Below are 5,208 nucleotides of genomic sequence, written 5' to 3' on the forward strand. Positions count from 1 at the left end.
ATTCTTAGTATTTGACGTTCCTTATATTGCGGTATCAGGCTTCGCAGCAGGTTGCAAAACATTCATCACCCATGACTGTCCCCAATTGGGCTCAGAAGCTAAATGTCTATCATGACCTCTCTTTTTGAAAGTCCAAGAGCAAGCAAACTCTTCCTCCAGGAGAGGGAGCCAACAGATCACTAAAGACATCATCATTGCTCAAAGAAAACACCGAAAAACAATGGAAGCTTTAATTGGAGTGGAATCTGATAGACAGCACCTGATGCCAAGTCTGCATCTTCTAACACCTGCAGTCACTGCAGCAGCTGAATCCAATGTGTCCAAAAGGGATCTATTCTATTCAATTGCAAATGATCTAGATAAGACTGAGAATAAGATACTGCACGGGACATAGCAGAGTTGGTCAAGTTGAGTGGAGATGAGTTTGCTATTTGGCACAGCTTTTGCATCAATAAAGCAAGTAAAAGGTGTGAAAGATAAAAAAAAAGGGTGAAAGTGTGAAAAGTGAATTGGCCAAATTGAGGTGCATATAAAGTTTTTGCTTTCTTTCAATTCACTAATGGGGCTCATTTGAATCAGGTGAATTGAGTTCTGCTTTTGGAAACTCGGTTAAGAAGGGGTGCACCGGTCCTGGAGGTACTGCAATACCAGGTCAATGCGTGGAGTGGACAGAGCAAGATTTTTTCCATCTCCTTGTTCTAAAAATCCATTTAATATATGGTCCCTAGAGAGGGGACGTATCAGATATTAAACTGATAAGAACAGATTTAATTTTTTTTTTTTCTGTTTATCAGTAGGACTTCAAAATAACAAAGGTGATCGCCTCCCGTTGCCTGGGAACCGTCCAGGCACAAGAGGGCTATGTGTCACCAGAAGGCACACACACTCCCTCAAGGCCGGCAGACGTGCAATCCCAGGCACCTTCCAGTACCGACCAAGGTAGCGTCCTCCGAAACTACACTTGATCTTAGCCAAAAGGCCGAGAAGCTATAACCCGAATTGGTTACGGCCTTGAGTGGCACCCTGGCCTATACCGGACACATCTTAGGGAGAGGGAGACAAACCCACGCCTACAGAAGACATTTTGTGACCCAAGCCAAACCCTTGAAAAGGCTGTTTTGCAGAGCAAAAACAAGGAGAATGGTGCTTTTTGCAGCCGCCGCCCACTGCAATGAATCTGAATAACTCCTCCTTTTGGGCACAAGCACCTCCCCTCCCCCTTGCAGTCTTTCCAATTCATGATACAAAAAGACGGACGGACAGGACAGGACAGGACCATCTGCCTGACTTTCCGTCACTGCCACCCTTTGCCATCCTTGCCCGTAGAAAGCCCTTTCATCATCCCCAAACCCTAATCTTTTCCCTTCCCTTCCCAGCTGCGTCTCACTCCCTTTCATTAGGAAGTGAGCGCAGCCTTTTCTCCGTTCTGCACATGCGCGACGTTAAACACAAATGCGCAGGTGTGCGTTCCATTAGCCTCACTGCATTCCACTCCCATACAGGAAGTGGGCACAGCTATTACTACGGTCGCACATAAAAGAACCCACGGCCACCACTGCACATAGCTGACTCCACCACAGGACACCCACTTCTACACCAACGCAGGTAAGACAGGATCGGCACCTCTATGCTCCCGTTACAATCAGGCTCAGTCACCATGTGATAACGCTCTCAACTCTTTAGTTGCAGGCTCCCCTTGCTTCACCTCCACTGGCTGTGCTGCCATTTCCTCTCCCACCTGGAAGGTATACTTTATTCCACTATTTTCCTGTTTCTCTCTTCCCCCTTTTCCCATAACCTACTTTTATCTGCATTTATGGGGTATCTATATGCTATTTACATCATAGTTTTATTCATTAATATGGAAGGGAAGAGTGCCCATGAGAGTGTTGAACTGCGGAGAGCAAAAGATTAAGCTGCTCCGATTTGCCACCATTGATAAGCTGTTCTCAGTAGATACACATGCTATCCAAACAGCAGTATCCACCATTGCTTCAGCCCACCCATTCAGTGACAGCTCACCAAGTCAGCCAGAGGAGTGGTGTAAGGAATTACACGTAGGCACTGACTCCACACCTTCACATCACAAGAAGGGGGTCTACAGGCTAGTGCAAGAATACGAGCAAGTCTTCAGCAAACATCCGCTAGACTTTTGAAAAATAAAAGGGGTCAAACACTACATCCCCACAAGTGCACACCCACCCATCAAAGAGAGATATAAGCCAAATCTACCTGCACATTACCAGTGTACCAAGGACATGTTGAGCAACATGAAGGAGGCTGGGGTTATCCGTGACAGTTGTAGCCTCTGGGCAGCTCCGTTGGTCCTGTTAAAGAAGAAGGACAGCACCACTCCCCTGTATTGAGGAATAGCTAGCTGCATTGACAACTGCAAATTATTTTTCTACCCTTGATCTCACTAGTCACTATTGGCAAGTGTCCGTTGCTGAGGCAGACCGGGAGAAGACCGCCTTTGCCACCCCGATGGGTCTCTGCGAGTTCAAAAGCATGCCCTTCGAGCTGTGCAATTTGCCAGGAACCTTCCAGAGGCTGATGGAATGCTGCTTGGGACACCGAAACTTTGAAACGGTACTGCTATACCTTTATGATGTTATTGTTTATTCTAACGCAAACAAGATTTTAGGGTGTATAAAAAGGGAGATTAGATCCGATGATCCCAACGTATTGTTACCCCTCTATAAATCACTTGTAAGGCCACATCTGGAATATGGGGTAAAGTCCTGAGCAGGTTGATAACCATTGGTTTGAGCATGGTAGGGTGTAGTACGCATCTTCCTGCATCGGTAAAAGCTGCAGAAGTCCTTGAAGATTTCCGCTTCAAAGGCAGTGCCTTGATCTGTGAGGACTCTCTCTGAGTAGCCATGAGGTCTGCATAAGTGTGCTTGGAAGACCTTCGCTGCAGTATGGGCCATTAGATCTTTGACTTGTACCACAACCATAAATCTCGAGTAGTTGTCTACCATCGTAAGTGCATACGTGAGCTCACCTCGATATTCTGCAACAAAACTCCCTTTTTCGATTTCAGTTTCAGCAAACACTCCTCTTCCTGTAGAAAATATTTATCATTACCTAAGACAGTCATTCTAATGCATGACAATATTAAGGCAATTTAGTTAAAACTTGTTTTAACTCACCTTTAAGGGGATTGATGTATTTCATGGTCAATCCAGGTTTGTCAGTGATGGCACTGACATAATGTATGGCGTCTTTTTCGGGCGTTATCCTTTGCCTTTTCATTGTGAAAATCCAGTTGCCTATATCAAAGCAAATTCTACTACTTGTAAAGTATGCAGAAAATGAAATGTAGAACATATAACATCAACTGCTTAGGAACGCATCATAGGTTAGTACTTAAAAGGATATTGTCATGTTCTAGTCATAATGCAAGCTGGACATTTTTCATGTTACCCTGTAATCGCCGGCCTGTTCTAATGCTCACAAGCCAAGATATAGGCTCAGCTGCTAAGGCTTCCCTCTGCCTTCTGAATGAAAATTGAATATGTCTGGCTCACTGTGTATATAGCAGGTGCTCAGAAAAAATAAGAGTCAATTCAATAGAAATAGCTCTGGTACACTATAGTGATCAATAACGTAAGAAAAGAACTCTTAGAATGCTGAAAATTCTTTATTTGTGCAAAAGGATAATTCATCCAACGTTTCGAGCTTGTTTTTAGGTCTTTATCAAGGATAAAGTTATCTAAGATCATAAAGGGTTACAAAACCATATAAACACGTAATTAGTACATAGTACAACATAACAGTACAATATATTGCTACTTGAGAGTACAATGGGTCAAATGACCATGATGCACATACAAAAAAATTTTCCAAAGCCATAGTGAAAACATTTGTACTGAGGAAAGAAAATTTCCACATGACCTATCTGGAGAAACATTCTGGATCAAACAACCAAAAATAGTCAAGCAGGTAAATACACACCTATATGGATAACAGGATGATATGTGTTCAATTGTATAGCGTCATTGCCATTAAGGTACAAATGGAAAACTTGCAATCCTATATAGTGAAGGAAATGAACACATATCATATCAAAGAACACAGGAACATGGGTGTGAGAAAAACCTCAATGTTTATACTTTGTTCTTTATAATGGTGTGAACATGTATATGTCTCAGTACCTTATGAACTTGAGAATTCTAGTGAGTAGATGATGAAAGCCTATTCCAGAACTGGAATCGGTAAATAATTGTAGGTGGAATCTAAATGAAAAGATGGTACAAGTGTTATCATGACACTTGGGCTATAACACAATGGACCGTGTGACAAAGAAGAAAGGAGAGAAAGAAGAGGAAGAAAATGGAACTACCTGTAACATTACGTGATAGTCACTGGTAAGTATCACTTGACAATTCAGGTGAAAAAGGATTCCTTTATTAAAGGGTTCTCAGTCGCCTCAGGATCATGAAATACTAGGGTAAATGATATGAGAATGGGTAAGAAGCACCACTAAAGGAAATATGAGATGCAGGACATATATCTATAAACCCCTGAACTACATGATAGAAATAAAAAGAAGAAAAAAGAAAAAAAAGAAGAAAGAAGAAGAACACATAGAATGCGGAAAGAGAATGGGTACAACTACCTGAGTTACTGCAGGGAGGCCCCTGGTAGGTATTGTGAGGGTTAGTGGAATTCCTTCACTGAAGGGTTCTCAGTTGCCTCAGGTTCGTGAAAAATGCTATAGACAAATAATGCCCGGAGAAAAGGGGTTCATATACAGCGAATAATGGTAATACAAGGTACATGTGTCCCATGTAATAGTATAAATATATAAATATTGTACTAAGCTCTACACCAGAAATAGAAAGTAGTCCCTCTGCCTTCTGTCTAGGTGCCCTGAGTTATGTCCTGTAAACTGTCACAGTGACCTAGACACACATGTGTAGTAGGGGAATATCCCTGCTGAGATGCCAGTGCTAGAGCACTCGTTTGCTGTGGAGTTGAACGCTATGTGAGCAGTTCTTACCTTCAATGAGCAGAAGTCTCTTTTTTCAGATTTCAATATCTCTGTGGGTATCTGGCAGAAATATGGAATACTCTTTACTGCTAAGACCCTGTACACCACTCCCACTAAAGGGGGCTTTACACGCTGCGACATCGCTAATGCGGAGTCGTTGGGGTCACGGAATTTGTGACGCACATCCGGCCGCATTAGCGATGTTGCTG

General features: G+C 42.8%; 1 pseudogene; it reads right to left on the reverse strand.

The window, feature by feature from the left end:
• Nucleotides 1–614: 614 nt before the first annotated feature.
• LOC142260670 (U2 spliceosomal RNA) lies at nucleotides 615–820 on the reverse strand (annotated as a pseudogene).
• Nucleotides 821–5,208: the final 4,388 nt, after the last annotated feature.

The sequence above is a fragment of the Anomaloglossus baeobatrachus genome, unplaced genomic scaffold (genome assembly GCF_048569485.1).
Source record: "Anomaloglossus baeobatrachus isolate aAnoBae1 unplaced genomic scaffold, aAnoBae1.hap1 Scaffold_158, whole genome shotgun sequence".
Classification (NCBI taxonomy): Eukaryota; Metazoa; Chordata; class Amphibia; order Anura; family Aromobatidae; genus Anomaloglossus; species Anomaloglossus baeobatrachus.